We start from the raw sequence: 14,520 nt of genomic DNA, 5'->3' as shown, positions 1-14,520 counted from the left end.
GCTTTGGGTGATTTACTGCTGGCTTGCTCCTTTCGCTAGGTATCTGCATAAATATAGGTTTTTAAAAATTGTCATTATTATTTTGCACCCCCTCAGCTCAGCACCCTATGCAGAGAAACCGCCCACACAGCCCTAAATCTGGTGCTGCAATGCTTAAACTAGATGGATCTGACGTAGAGAGTGGCAGCTCCTGCATTTTCCCTCCTGCCCCATTGGCTTGACGTGGTCAGGCAGACATTTAACAGGTGAAGAATTCTCTGGCCTGGAGATGCAGTGATGGCTAAGAGACGCCCCCCACAAAATGACTGCTAGTCATGCAACTATAAACCACAGGGGCCTTACATAGAAAAAAGAAACTTTTAAAAAGTATTTCTGAATGGCTTTTCTCTTGTTTTCCTGGCTGATTTTGAGAGAGGCTTGGATGCTTAGCTGCAATACTTTCAGGTAACTTGTGGTCCAGCCAGATAGTGCGCTCCACCAACCCGAGGTAACTGTCAGACAGAATCGCATAGTAATGGATAAACAGCCGTGATGGGGCAGGCGGGCCGAGCTATTTCATACTGAGCTATGTCAAGGGGGACCCATCAAAACCAGCCACGAGAAACTTCCTCCGCAGCCCGAGGCCGCCGGTGGCTGAGAACAAAACGCTTTACCATCCCTTTCTTCATGGTCCTGCAGGCAGAAAGGCTCTCCAGTTTAACAATGTCAGCTGGCCTCGTGTCAAGAGGTGTGAGGTTGCCTTTAAATACTGTGCAGCAACAGAATGGCGGAGGAGAATACTCGTCCCAGGACGGTCGTTTCCTTCTGTGGAATGAAAATCTTCCAGAAGGAGTGTCTGAAGTCCATATAGTGAGACGTGCTAATGTTTGCCGTGGGACTTGTGCATTAACAGATACAGGTGTGGAAACGCAACGGTTCGGCCTCTTTCTTGCCTGCCTTGCCTACCTCCTGGGTAGAAATGTTAAAATTTCTGGAAATTTGGAAGGCGCTCACACTCTCTCCTCTTCCTCTCCCCCCACCCGCCTTCCTATCCATCTACCTACCTACCTACCTACCTACCTACCTACCTACCTACCTATTTATCTATCTATCTCTGGGGTAAATCAACACAGACACATAATACTTAACCAAACCTTTTTATTATGTTATTGAAGTACAGTCATACCTTGAGTTGAATGTGCTTCGGGCTGAGTGCGTTCGAGTTGTGCTCTGCGGCAACCCGGAAATAACGGAGCGCGTTACTTCCGGGTTTCGCCACTTGCGAATGTGCAGATGCACAAAATGACGTCATGCGCAGAAGAGGCAAAAAGTGATGCGCACATGCGCAGACGTGCCGTCACTACTTATGTTTGCTTCTAGATGCGAACGGGGCTCCAGAACGGATCCTGTTCGTATCTAGAGGTACCACTTCAGAATCAGTTAGCATTCAGAACATAAAATAATACCGTTAGTCAAATGATGAAATCAAAACCTGTAAATTTTTTATTTTATTTTAAATCACAAAATAATCATGAACAGCTCGTATTAGGGGAGCCAGAGTGGGGCATTCCTGAAGGCCTGTTTCCCAACATACTTTGCTGAGTCATAGGAACATGGGACATTGATTTATACCGAGTCAGACTACTGGTCCATCTCGCCACCAGGCTGAGCGCTAGCCTGTGGCACTCCAGATGTTGCCAATCTACAAGTCCCATCAGCCCTGGCCAGCATGGCTGAGGATTAGGGATGTTGGGAGTTGTAGGCCAAAAACATCTGGAAGGCCATTGCCCACTCCTTGTTTATATGGACTGGCAATGGCTCTCTGCGATCTCCAATATGGGATCTTACCCTTCGCTCCTTGGACCTGGGGCCTTTTGCATGCAAAAAATAAAATAAAATGTGTTCTTGCCTTTCTCCAAACAGGTTTAAATTATTCGTCCATCTAGCCTAATGAAGTCTACTCTGATGGGCAGTAAATCTCAATGGTCACAGGCAATGATCTTCTTTGGCTTTGTTATTTCAGATCCTTTGGCTTTTTGGGAGGGTGTCTGATTAGTTAGGCAGAGAGGAGTGGCTATTGGTGGCTCCTAGCCAGAAGAGGACACGAGTGGCGCTCCGAGCCTCTTGGGCTTGATGATTGTAAGGTCAGCGGTTCAAATCCCTGCAACGGGGTGAGCTCCCGTTGCTCTGTCCCATCTCCTTCCATCCTAGCCGTTCAAAAGCATACCAATGCAAGTAGATAAACAGGTGCCGCTGTGACAGGAAGGTAAATGGCATTTCTGTGCGCTCCGGCTTCCATCACAGTGTTCCGTTGCACCAGAAGTGGTTTAGTTATGCTGGCCACATAACCTGGAAGAGCTGTCTGAGGCCAAACATCAGCTCCCTTGGCCTGAAGTGAGATGAACGCCGCACCCCATCGTCAAATTCGACTGGACTCTACAATCATGGGGTCCTTTACTAGCCAAGGTGGGTATGTTTTCTCCTCCATTGTTGAAAGCATCATGCTCCTGAATACCAGCTTCTGGGAGCTGCAAGCAGGGAGAGTTCTGTTGTGGTACCCAGGTCCTGCATTCAGGCTTCACACGGCCACCTGGCTGGTCACCATGAAAGCAGAATGCTCAGAGTTGCCACATGTCCTCTTTTTCACGGGTATGTAAAATGAGAGCCATCATAACGAACCCTAGTTAAAAATAGAAATCGGCTGGGCGAAAGATGTGGGACATAATATACAAATGACAGATTGGGAGAGGCTATGGAAAACAGATCTGAAATTTATGGCATGTTCTTCACTGAAATAAAATTATATGAAAATGATGTACTGGTGGTATTTATTTATTTTTAAATATTTTTTATTTTTACCAACAAGCAAAACACAAACAGTGACACCCCCCCCCCCCAGGCAAGTTGATACATTGGGTATACTTAATTAATAATAACATATTCAATTCAACCATATGTACATTTCTATACACATTAACACTCCTCCCTCCACATGGTTATTTAACTTTTAACATTTTAATTGCCCCAAATTGTTCAAACCTACCCAAATAATTCAATATCTTCTCAATCCAACCCTTCTCATTCTCACTGACCTTAAACCCTTTCATTCTGTGTATCTTCACAGTTAGATATTCTAAAATTATAATATTATTCAATTTTTTCCTCCATTGGTTCTTCTGTGTTTTTCCAGTGATATTTAGCCCTGGTAAAATTAGCAAAAATGTACAGAACAAGTACGAATATCTGTTGGAAATGTAAAGAAAAAGAAGGTGCCTTTTATCATATGTGGTGGAATTGTAATGTAACTAAAAAGTTCTGGGAAATGATATATAATGAAATGAAAGAAATGTTTAAAAAAACCTTTGTCAAAAAAACCAGAAGCCTTTTTATTAGGAATTATAGGTACCGAGATTCCAAAAGACCAGAGGAAACCGTTCATGTATGTTACAACAGCTGCCCAGATGTTACTAGCCCAGAGACGGAAGGAAGAGACAGCCCCGACCAAAGAAGAATGGCAAATCAAGTTGATGGACTATGCCAAAATGGAAAAATTAACTGGGAAGCTCAGAAATCAAGAAGACAAGAAAATTTAAAAAGTATGGGAAATGTTTATAATGTATATACAAAATCATTGTAAACAGCTCAAACATTAGCAGGATTTTAAACACACTTGTAATGTAGCAGAATATATAGATAATTTAGGAAGATGAAAAATTGGAGAAGTATTGATATGCAGCTGAAAATAGAATCAAAAGGACCCATGGATGGGATGGGGGTGGGGGGCAGGGAAGTCAGGAGATTCAGAGCAATCTCGATAATTGGATTTTGTATTGTTTTTTTGATGTACGTTCACTTTCTTTTTTTGAAAAGCAATAAAAATATATGTATATGTAGAAGTCGGCAAATGTGTCTTCTTTTTCGCTCTTCAAAATATGGCAGCCCATGACTAGATGGGCCTTAGTATTTAATAAACACACAAGACGTAACCGGCTGTACGTTTGAAAAAATAATATGTACTATTCATTGTATTGAATTGTAGATTTCAACAGAAGTAGCTCATAAAGTTCAATGAAAAATGTAGAAGACCCAATGGATCAGTTCATTTTCTAATCAGTTTATGCATAAGGTCCATATATGTGAAAGTGTCTATTCCACCTATCTGTTCATAGAGTCCCAAAATCCACAAGGTTGTTGCAGTTCCACAAAATCCTTTCACAGAGTCTAAGACAAGGATTTCCAGAATGTTAGCCTTGTTTTGCCGTCTTGGGCTTCATCAGTAGTACAAACTCATATATGATATCACAGGACAGTGGATCTTATAGCATAGTAGTGATATCATATATGAGTTTGTACTACATTTTTTTAAAAAACTCACATATCTGCAAAGCAGTGGCTGGGATTAGCATTGCAACCTGTGACTACCCTGAAGAGGAAAGTCTTTTTTGTATGTCTGCCTCTGGGAGATACTGACCCAGAGAAGCTCATAGCCACACAGGAAACTGCCTTGAAGCGAATCAGACCACTGGACTATCCAGCCCAGTATTGTCCACATTGATGGAGGCAGTGGCTTTCCAGGATTCCAGGCAGGGTTTTTCCCCAGTCTCACATGAAAATCGGTTTTATTATTTGTTAAATGGATTGGTCTGTTTTTTTGTGATGGCAAAGCAAGTTGCAAAATGACTTACGAAAAAGAAACCATGTATACAGTCAAGAGTTTGTGGGTGCCAGACCTCTATAACTTTCTGGATTCAGTAAGTGTTAGAATTTAGTCAAGGCTTGGGATGTTAAACTGGGTGCCAGGCACCTAATCGCTGGAGCAAGCAAGTGTTAAAAGCTAATTGAACCAAGCTAGTGTCCTATGCTCATGTGATCGCCTGGGTGATGGGCCATTGAGAGGAGAAAGGGAAGGTGATGAGCCATTAAGAAAGCAAAGGAGAGGGGGCTTTGTGTGAGATGCCAGTTGGGTGGGAGGTGGGGGCCCTCCCTTAACTCACAGATAGTGAGAAGGACGGAAGTCAGAGTTTAGAGTTGAAAGGGTGTGTGATGTGACCTAGAAGCAAAGCTGCAGTCTGGAAAGCCAGAGAGGCAGAGCACGGACTTTGATTTCTGTTTGGATCCAAGGCTGTTGATATGGGAGAAGCAAGACCCTCTTGGGATGTTGATGCTGTGAAGCCTTCCATCATAGCTTCAGATTGTATATACAGTGGTACCTCTGGCTGCGAATGGGATCCATTCCGGAGGCCCGTTTTCAACATGAGCAGAACGCAACCCGTGCCTGCATGTGCGCGGGTCGCGATTCACCACTTCTGCGCATGTGCATGACATTATTTTGCGTGTCTGCGCATGTGCGAGCGGTGAAACCCGGAAGTAACACTTTCCGGTACTTCCGGGTCGCCGCGAGAAGCAACCTGAAAACGCTCAACCTAAAGCAAACGTAACATGAGGTATGACTATATGTGTGAATAAACCATATATCCTAAATGCACCACAGTCTTCACTGTGCCTCATTCCCAAAACGAAACATGAACCCTGGGCAAACATCTGGAACCCTATGAATCTTGCACCACTCAGAGATTAGTTTGGCGCGCAACAATCTATTAAAACTAGGAAAGAAAGAAAAAGTACACTAAAGCATGCCACTCACCCCAAAAGGCTGCAGATAGTTAAAAGCCAAAGGCCGGGTTAAAAAGGAATGATTTTGCCTGGCACCTGAAGATGTGTAACGATGACATCAGGTCATCTTTCCTGGAGTGAGTATTCCACAAACAGGGAGCCACTGCAGAAAAGGCCTGTTTTTGTGTGCCAGCCTCTGGACCTGTCCTGGAGGAGGCACATGAAGAAGGCCATCATGTGATAATTGCAGGGTCTGGATGGGTTCATAGGAGGAGAGGTGGTCCTTGAGGTCCCCGGAGACGCAGGGGATCGAATCTGCAACCTTCTGCATGCAAAGCAGATGCTACAGACGTCTAAAAAAGTCCTGCTGGCTGTTTAACTATGCTCTATATAGACTTTATTCTTACATGTACACATGGAGGTTTTTAAGCAGAGGTTGGGTGCCAATCTGTCCTGGATGCTCTAGTTGAGATTCCTGCATTGCAGGGGGTTGGTCTAGATGACCCTCAGGGTCCCTTCCAATTCCACAGCTTTATGGTCTAGCCACATATCCTTTTTAGACTTAGGCCATATGTACACCAGGTCTTTGGAGAGAACGCATATGATTCCCCCCTGCTCTCCCTTATCGATCCCTCAAATCGCTTTCCATAGCGATGCCTTTTTATGGGCTTGGATTACAATTAGAAAATGTCAGAGCCTCGTTATCATTTAATTAGAGTCACATTTCAGCAAGCAGAAGAAAACCGGGGCGGGCAGGCGGGGGTGGGGTGAGGGGTTGGGGAGAGAGAGGAAATGTCCGAACTCTGCCTTTGTGTGGTGAAATGAGGAGAAAGTGGTGATTTGAAACAGCTGCAAGCGATGGCAAGCGTCCCAATTCTGGGGTCTACGAGTCCCGAAGTCAGACTGCAATAAGAAGGGAGGGCTTTCTGAGAGAGCCGGGCCAAGCCCCTGGCTGCAATCAGCCAGAACTGCTCCCCGATCGGCTTGGCGATGCTCGAAACTGCGAGAGAGTCCAGTAAAAACAAGCAGGCTGTCAAGGCATCCTTCCAACAGCTGAGGGGGTTAAGGCAGCAAACACAACACAAACCAAAATAAACAGAGCCTCACCCTGTCAAGAGGTCTTTATCACTCTTCAGGGAGAGAGAGAGAGAGAGAGAGGCAGGCAGGCATCTGAAAAATGTTTTTTAGCTTTTTCGGGACGGTGTTTATTTTTTTAAGCCTTTCAAAAAAATTTTGCAGGGAGCTGCAGGGCTGCCCTGCACCCTCATCCTCCGTCGCACAGAGATGGTCCTCTGCTAGTTTGGGAAAAGGCCTCTTATGGCTCCCCTGCAAACTTCACAGACCCCATCCTTTAGGAAATGTTAATTAGGACACGCAGTGATTCAGGGAGGAGGCCCTGTGGCCTAGTCCCTAAGCATGTTGACTCGGGAAATGAGCTCCACTAGATTTGATGGGACTCTGTCTTCTAACAAGGCATTCAGGCCATAGCTGTTAACGTTTCCTGTTTTTTTAAGGGAAATTCCCTTATTCTGAATAGGATTCCTTGCAAGAAAAGGGAAAAGTTGACAACAACTTCCACTCGGTCTCTGTCTTAGGGTTTACGAATTCTTCTGGCCCTCTCTCATAAAGTGCTGTGGCTTATTCTGTGTCCTCTGAAGCTGGTTCAAGACATGTGTTTTAATTATTTATTTGATTTATATCTGGCCTGAAGGAGCCCAGAGTGGCAGATATAGCTCTAATATTTTTTCTTAAAGGTAAATCTAAACCAGTATGTAAGAACATTCCCTTTATCTACTGCTGGGGACATCACAAAAGTTCATGTTAGGGTGTTAAGAAAGCAAAAGCACCTTACACTGAGTGCCTTGTACAGTGGTACCTTGGGTTACATACGCTTCAGGTTACACACGCTTCAGGTTACAGACTCCGCTAACCCAGAAATATTACCTCGGATTAAGAACTTTGCTTCAGGATGAGAACCGAAATTGTGCAGCGGTGGTGTGGTGGCAGCGGGAGGCCCCATTAACTAAAGTGGTGCTTCAGGTTAAGAACAGTTTCAGGTTAAGAACAGACCTCCAGATCAAATTAAGTTCTTAACCCGAGGTACCACTGTACTGCAGAAGCTCTCCGTAGTTTAAGAGAACAAGTCTTTCCCAGCCCCTCCTGGAGATCATAGAACCGTAGAATTGGAAGGGACCCTGAGGGTCATCTAGTCCAACCCACTGCAATGCAGGAATCTCAGGTAAACATCTCTGACAGATGGCCATCCAACCTCTGTTTAAAAACCTCCAAGGAAGGAGAGTCCACAGGAAGAAGAACCGCCCACAACCTCCCGAGGGAGACTGTTCCCCTGTCAAACAGCTCTTACTGTTCTTCCAGATGTTGAGTCAGAATCTCCTTTATTGTCACTTGAAGCCATTGGTTCGAGTCCTACCCTCAAGAGCAGGATTGGGGATTCATAGAATCATAGAATCATAGAGTTGGAAGAGACCACAAGGGCCATCGAGTCCAACCCCCTGCCAAGCAGGAAACACCATCAGAGCACTCCTGACATATGGTTGTCAAGCCTCTGCTTAAAGACCTCCAAAGAAGGAGACTCCACCACACTCCTTGGCAGCAAATTCCACTGTCAAACAGCTCTTACTGTCAGGAAGTTCTTCCTAATGTTTAGGTGGAATCTTCTTTCTTGTAGTTTGGATCCATTGCTCCGTGTCCGCTTCTCTGGAATTGGCTATTGGGGATCAAACCAGCAGCCTTTTGCAAGCATAGTGGATGCCCTCTTCCTGAGCTATAATACAGTGGTACCTCTGGTTGCGAACGGGATCCGTTCCGGAGGCCTGTTTGTAACCTGAAAAGAACGCACACGCAGGTCGCGGTTCACCGCTTCTGCACATGCGCGTGACGTCATTTTGTGCATCTGCACATGTGCGAGCGGCGAAACCCGGAAGTAACCCGTTCCGTTATTTCTGGGTCGCCGCGGGACACAACCTGAAAACATGCAACCTGAAGCAAACATAATATGAGGTATAACTGCAACAACAACAACAACAACAATTTACTTACACCCCACCCATCTGGCTGGGTTTCCCCAGTCACTTTGGGCGGCTCCCAACAGAATATTAGAAACATGATAAAACATCAAACATTAAAAACTTCCCTAAACAGGGCTGCCTTCAGTTGTCTTCTAAAAGCCAGATAGTTGTTTATAGCCCAGGACATTGCAGAAATTGTCTAGTCATCTTGGGTGCGCATAAAAAATATAAAAAAGTGAAAACAACGCTTCTCCTCATTTTTACAGCCCCATATGAAGGCTGGAACTGTTTTGAGGGTTGTTTTTTTTTAAAGCAGGAGGGCTTGCAAGTCAAATGCCTTTCCCTTTGGCTCCTCAGCCTAGCAGAAACTATCTACATTTCCCCACCACGTCCTGGAAGAAGACTGCATCATGACACAGCTCCGTCCTGGGATGTCAGGGGACAACAGAAATAGTGACCCAATGAAGGCTGCAAGAGTGCCATTGAGTATTGCCCCCCCCCCCGGCCCCAATATTCGCCTCTCCCCAAAAGAGGGGAGGAAGCTTTGCCCCCTCTTTTCCCAGAGGAACATCTTTTCCTGAACATCCAGCCCAGCAATAAAAATTACGGCCTTGGCCCTTGCTTATCTGGAGACGGTTCCCAAAGCAAACAATGTCTTCACACAACACATAATTAACTTGTGAAATTTGCTGTTGCGAGATGAAGTGATGGGCCCGGGCTGCTGGATTTCCCACCCACCTGCGATGGTTCGATAATTGCAATATGGCGTGTGGTTTAGCATGGGAGGGCAGTGACTCATCATGACATCGGGAGTGCCGTGGGGGAGGTTCGGAGAGAAATTCTGAATGGTTTCCAGCCTGACAGCCTTGCTCCAACCCCAAACTTCTTCTCCATACACAGCTTGTGAGATTAACTTTCCTAAAAAGAATCTTAAAGGCAGAGGATGCTACATACCACCTCGGTGGGGAGTTGAGATTACTATGACCTTGGTTACTTGTACAGTAGAGAGCCTTGTGGAGTCTAGGAAATTCAGACAGAATTTCTGGGGCCCACCTATTATAATTTTAGGGATGGATGGATTCTGTCACTTTGGGTTTCCCTTGTCCTATCATTCTTCCAGTCTTAAATTTTACTTCTTCATATTTCTGCGGTAATTTGCAATTTTTGTGGGTTGTTTTTTTTTAATATAACAATTCTCAAGAAAACTCATCAGCGTTTTGGGTTCACATTTCTCCCAATAAACACATTTTGGCACACAGTTTTGACTGTTAGGCTCATTGGTGGAAAGCAGTTTTCCCTAAGATAATGCATTCTTTTCTGGTTAATTTCACCACTGTATGCAGGCTTTATCCTAGTGCATAAACTTTTTTTGCATGTTCCTTGGCTGCAAAATTCAGGGAAGTGCAAATTTCGATGAATGGCTGTGTCAGTTTACATCCTGTTTTGGAAATTGCAAATTTGGTACGTTTGCCTGTAAACTTATGTAAGTTCTCCCTGCCCAATATTTGTATATTTGCATTTCTGTGATGGTTTCTAACAAATACCGTATTTTTTCGTGTATAACACACCCCCATGTATAAGACACTCCCTATTTTGGGGGACTCCAAATTAAGAAAATGGGGGGAAATGCCCAGAGTTATTGAGCTTTTTTTGGGAAGGATTACTCAGAGTTGTTGAGCACTTTTTTTAGGGAGAGCAAACACCCAATAGCTGCGGACGCTCTCCAGCTCCCAGAAGCAATGTAGAACATGTCCCCCCAATGCACTACCCGTGTATAAAACAAGCCCAAGATTTCAACATGACATTTTAATTTAAAAAACCCCTGGTCTTTTAAACATGGAGATATACGGTAAATTTGACTGACTGGTAGTCGCTGGTAACGTAATGGCTGGCCGGAGGTGTGTTTTTTTAAATGTTATTTTATATTCTTCATTGAAAAAATAAAAGGTACAAAATTACAAGTGCACAGAGTGAGGTAAGACGCAAAGAAGAAGAAGAAACGAGAAATAGTACCCATGTAGAAAACAAAACAGAACAAAGCTCTCCAGTCATGAGTCAGAGACAGAACTGAGTCAGATGCCCCCAAGATGAAACAAGCTTTTTCCTGGAAACAAGAGTTTCCTTTGCTTAGATATCACTCCCAAATGGGCAAAGATGATAGCCTGGCCTTGCCCTACAACCATGAGTTTCAGAAGACTCTGGAAAGTGGGGTGGTTGTGATAAATTAATAGCAGCCATCAAGAGCCCTTTCTTCCTCCATGAATTGCCTAGTCTTCTTTGAAAGCCATCTAGGTAGGAGCAAGTTCCATCGATCGACTATGTTCCTCAAAGACCTTTCTTAAATTTCTGTGATGTCCATTCTTGCTGGCAACGCGGACCCGCCATTTTATGAAACCGGTAAAATCCCGGCGCCGATCCTTGAGAGGAAACTGGCCACCCTCTCGTAGGCGAAGAATGGCGAGTCTCTGAGGCTTACGCCCATTCTCAAGCCGCTCCATCATGGCTCCCACACGGAGCAATTAATGCTATCGCAAGATCAGCAAGGCAGCGGCCCCCAAGTACTTTCACACCATAAATAAGAAAATAATTAAACATTAGAAAACACTTATCGACCGTATCACGCTCTGCGGCTCCGCGAAAAAAAAGAAAAACGATGGCGGAAAAGGGCTGTGAAAACATTAGCCGACGAATCGTGAGCTGATTTCTCTGTGCTTAACAGCATGGAGAAATTTTTGCTCCGTGAGTAAACTTTATTTTCCGCTGCCAAGAGCTACAAAAGGCTCCATTACCAGCTCTGCATGAGGAGTTCAGAACGGAGCAGCTTCTGAGGCAATTTAGGCTCACGTGTCACTTTGGCAATTAAGCAGGAGGGAGCAGGCCTCATTCCAAGGAACCCGGAGGGTTTTAGTGTCTGGTACCTCAGCAGGTTGAGGGACCGTTTCTGAGGTAATGCCCATTTGCTTCTCTTTCCTGCCCCTTTCCACGCTGCTCTTCTCTGAGAGGATGCAGGCATTTTATGCACCAAAGTTGAGGAACTGGCATCCCTCGGGCACGAGTCGTAGCTTTGTGATCAGCTTTCCAGATGTCAGGAGTTTGGGTCTGGAGACGACAGCCTGTTTCTCAAAGTTTAGGAACAATTGGCACTTTGTGACAGACCTTCATTAAGGGGCACTGTGTGGTACGAAACCAGCGGGAGGAATTCCATTTTTTATTCTGTTTCCTTGGCCTCACGCCGTGGATTTGCTGGTCACTTCGACTTCTGCTCAGTTTCATTTGTGTTTCCTTCCCTTAATAGCTCATCACAGTGGTGGGCAAGCCGGCAGGCCCCCAAATGCTGTTGGCCGCTGTAATGTTCCCTGTTGAATGATGAGCCCGTTGGAGAAGTTGAACAAGAAATACTTTTTTATTAAAGGGCTTTGAACAGTAGGTCTTCTGTCCTTCAGCTGCTTTCTCACTCTGGCTTCTAGCTCTGCTTCTTTCTTGGACCTGGCCTCCTAAACTAGATACAGGAGGTGCCATAAAAGGCATAATCACATTTAACTTTACAGATGCCAACTCTCACCAGTCCCAGCCGGCATGGCCAATGGACAGGGATGATGGGATTTGTAGTCCAGCAGCATCTGGAGGGGCACAGATTTCACACCCCAGCTTTATGCCCTGAATTCCCACCCCTGCACATAGAATAGAGTCGTACAGCTGGAAGCAACCTGAGGATCACCTGGTTCCCCAAACTTGGGTCTCCAGGTGTTTTTGGACTACAGTTCCCACCATCCCTGACCACTGGTCCTGCTAGGAGTTGTAGTGCAGCAACAGCTGGAGACCCAAGTTTGGGAAACCCTGATCTAGTCCAACCCTCTGAAATGCAGGAAATATGCAACTGTCCCTTATGCAGCCATTTCCCAGGGTGTGAACGCTCAGCTTCTAGGTATAATGCCACTTTAACTGCACAGTGCAGATGGGGCCTGGAACAGGACTCCAGAAGAGGACTGACTAGTGCAGAACAAAGTGGAACTATTGCTTCCCGATAAGTTGGAAACGACGGTCCTGTTACTGCAAAGTAAAACTTGTGTTGGGCTTTTTTTTTGCAGCCACATAACAAACTCTGGTTCACATTCAGTTTGTGACAGACTACAGTCCTGAGATCTGTTTTACAGGAACTGTCGCTAAGCCAGATGTTTCCCATCCTATATCTGTGCATTTCATCCCCCCCACCTAAATGCAAAACTTTGCATTTGTCTCTGTTGAATTTGATTTTGTCAGTTTCCACCCAGTTTCCCGTTCTAGGTTGTTTTAAATTTAATTATGCTCTTCCTAGGTGTTTGCGATCCATCAGAGTTTTGTGCCATTTGCAGATTTGATAAAGGTTCCCTCCACCCCTTTATCCAAGTCTTGATAAATTTCTTGGAAGAGTAAATAAGCCCCACAATAGAGCAATGAGAAGTTTGACAAGGAGCCACCAGTGAGCATTTGTGTCCAGTTTTGCACCAGCTGTGAATCCCGCTGTCAGAACTATCGTCTAGCCTATAGGAATGCACCCTAATCCCCCTTTCTCCTTCTCTCCGCAATTGCCCTCCACCAAACACAGCGGTTGCGAAAGTGTCAGGCCAAATTTTATTTCATTAAAATATCAGCCGTGATTTCATGGGCTTTATTTTAATCAGGGGGTCAAACAACAAGGTCAGGGGTAAGGAGAACCCAAATTGCCCTCTTTGGGGTTTGCAAAACTTGGCCTGCGGTGGAAATATGAACAGACAATGTTCCATTTTCTCACATACTTCCCAGATGGAGAGAAATACGCACTGGCCATCTTCAGTGGCCAATAAATTCTGCCGCAAATCTCTTCGATTTACCAGAGTTATTTGTGCATGACGCTCTGCAAGTTACTATTCCCCAACCCACAGTGCAGCCTTGGAAGCAAGGGGAAAGTTCAGGTTGCTAAGCGATATACGCGTGCGAGTGACCTCATCGCCTCACTCGGGGCTGGCTGGGTTGATGACACCGGAGAGAAAGTCTTTATAGCAGCTGGTCATCTTTTTACCCAGAATCCTTCAGAGGTTGTCCGAGATAACATGATGCAGCTTCTGAGATGCATCTCTTACCTGGTGCATATTTTAAGGACCTATCTTTTTGTGATTGCAAGTTGTTTTCAAATTGTTTCTAATATTGTGTCTGCCCTGGGAACTTCGCGTGAAGGGTGGGTAATTCATCATCATCATCATCATCATCATCATCATCATCATGATGATTTGTTGTTGTTCAGTCGTTTAGTCGTGTCCGACTCTTTGTGCCCCATGGACCAGAGCACACCAGGCACTCCTGTCTTCCACTGTCTCCCGCAGTTTGGTCAAACTCATGTTGGTAGCTTCGAGAACACTGTTCAACCATCTCATCCTCTGTCGTCCCCTTCTCCTTGTGCCTGCCATCTTTCCCAACATCAGGGTCTTTTCCAGGGAGTCTTCTCTTCTCATGAGGTGGCCAGAGTATTGGAGCCTCAGCTTCAGGATCTGTCCTTCCAGTGAGCACTCAGGGCTGATTTCCTTAAGAATGGAGAGGTTTGATCTTCTTGCAGGTCATGGGACTCTCAAGAGTCTCCTCCAGTACCATAATTGAAAAGCATCAATTCTTTGGTGATCAACCTTCTTCTATCATCATCATGATAGCCATCTTCAAATATCTCAAGGGCTGTCACATATGGAAGATGGAGCAAGCTTGTTTTCTCCTGCTCTGGAGGGTAGGACTCGAACCAGTGGCTTCAAGTTACAAGGAAGGAGATTCCGACTAAACTTCAGGGGGAACTTTCTGGCAGTAAGAGTTGCTTGACAGTGGAACAGACTCCCTCGGGAGGTTGTGGACTCTCCTTCATTGGATGTTTTAAAGCAGAGGTTGGATGGTCATTCGT

The sequence above is a fragment of the Podarcis muralis genome, chromosome 6, assembly GCF_964188315.1.
Source record: "Podarcis muralis chromosome 6, rPodMur119.hap1.1, whole genome shotgun sequence".
NCBI classification, from domain to species: Eukaryota; Metazoa; Chordata; class Lepidosauria; order Squamata; family Lacertidae; genus Podarcis; species Podarcis muralis.
The sequence above is the reverse complement of the archived record's forward strand: the minus strand, read 5'-3'. Positions refer to the sequence as shown.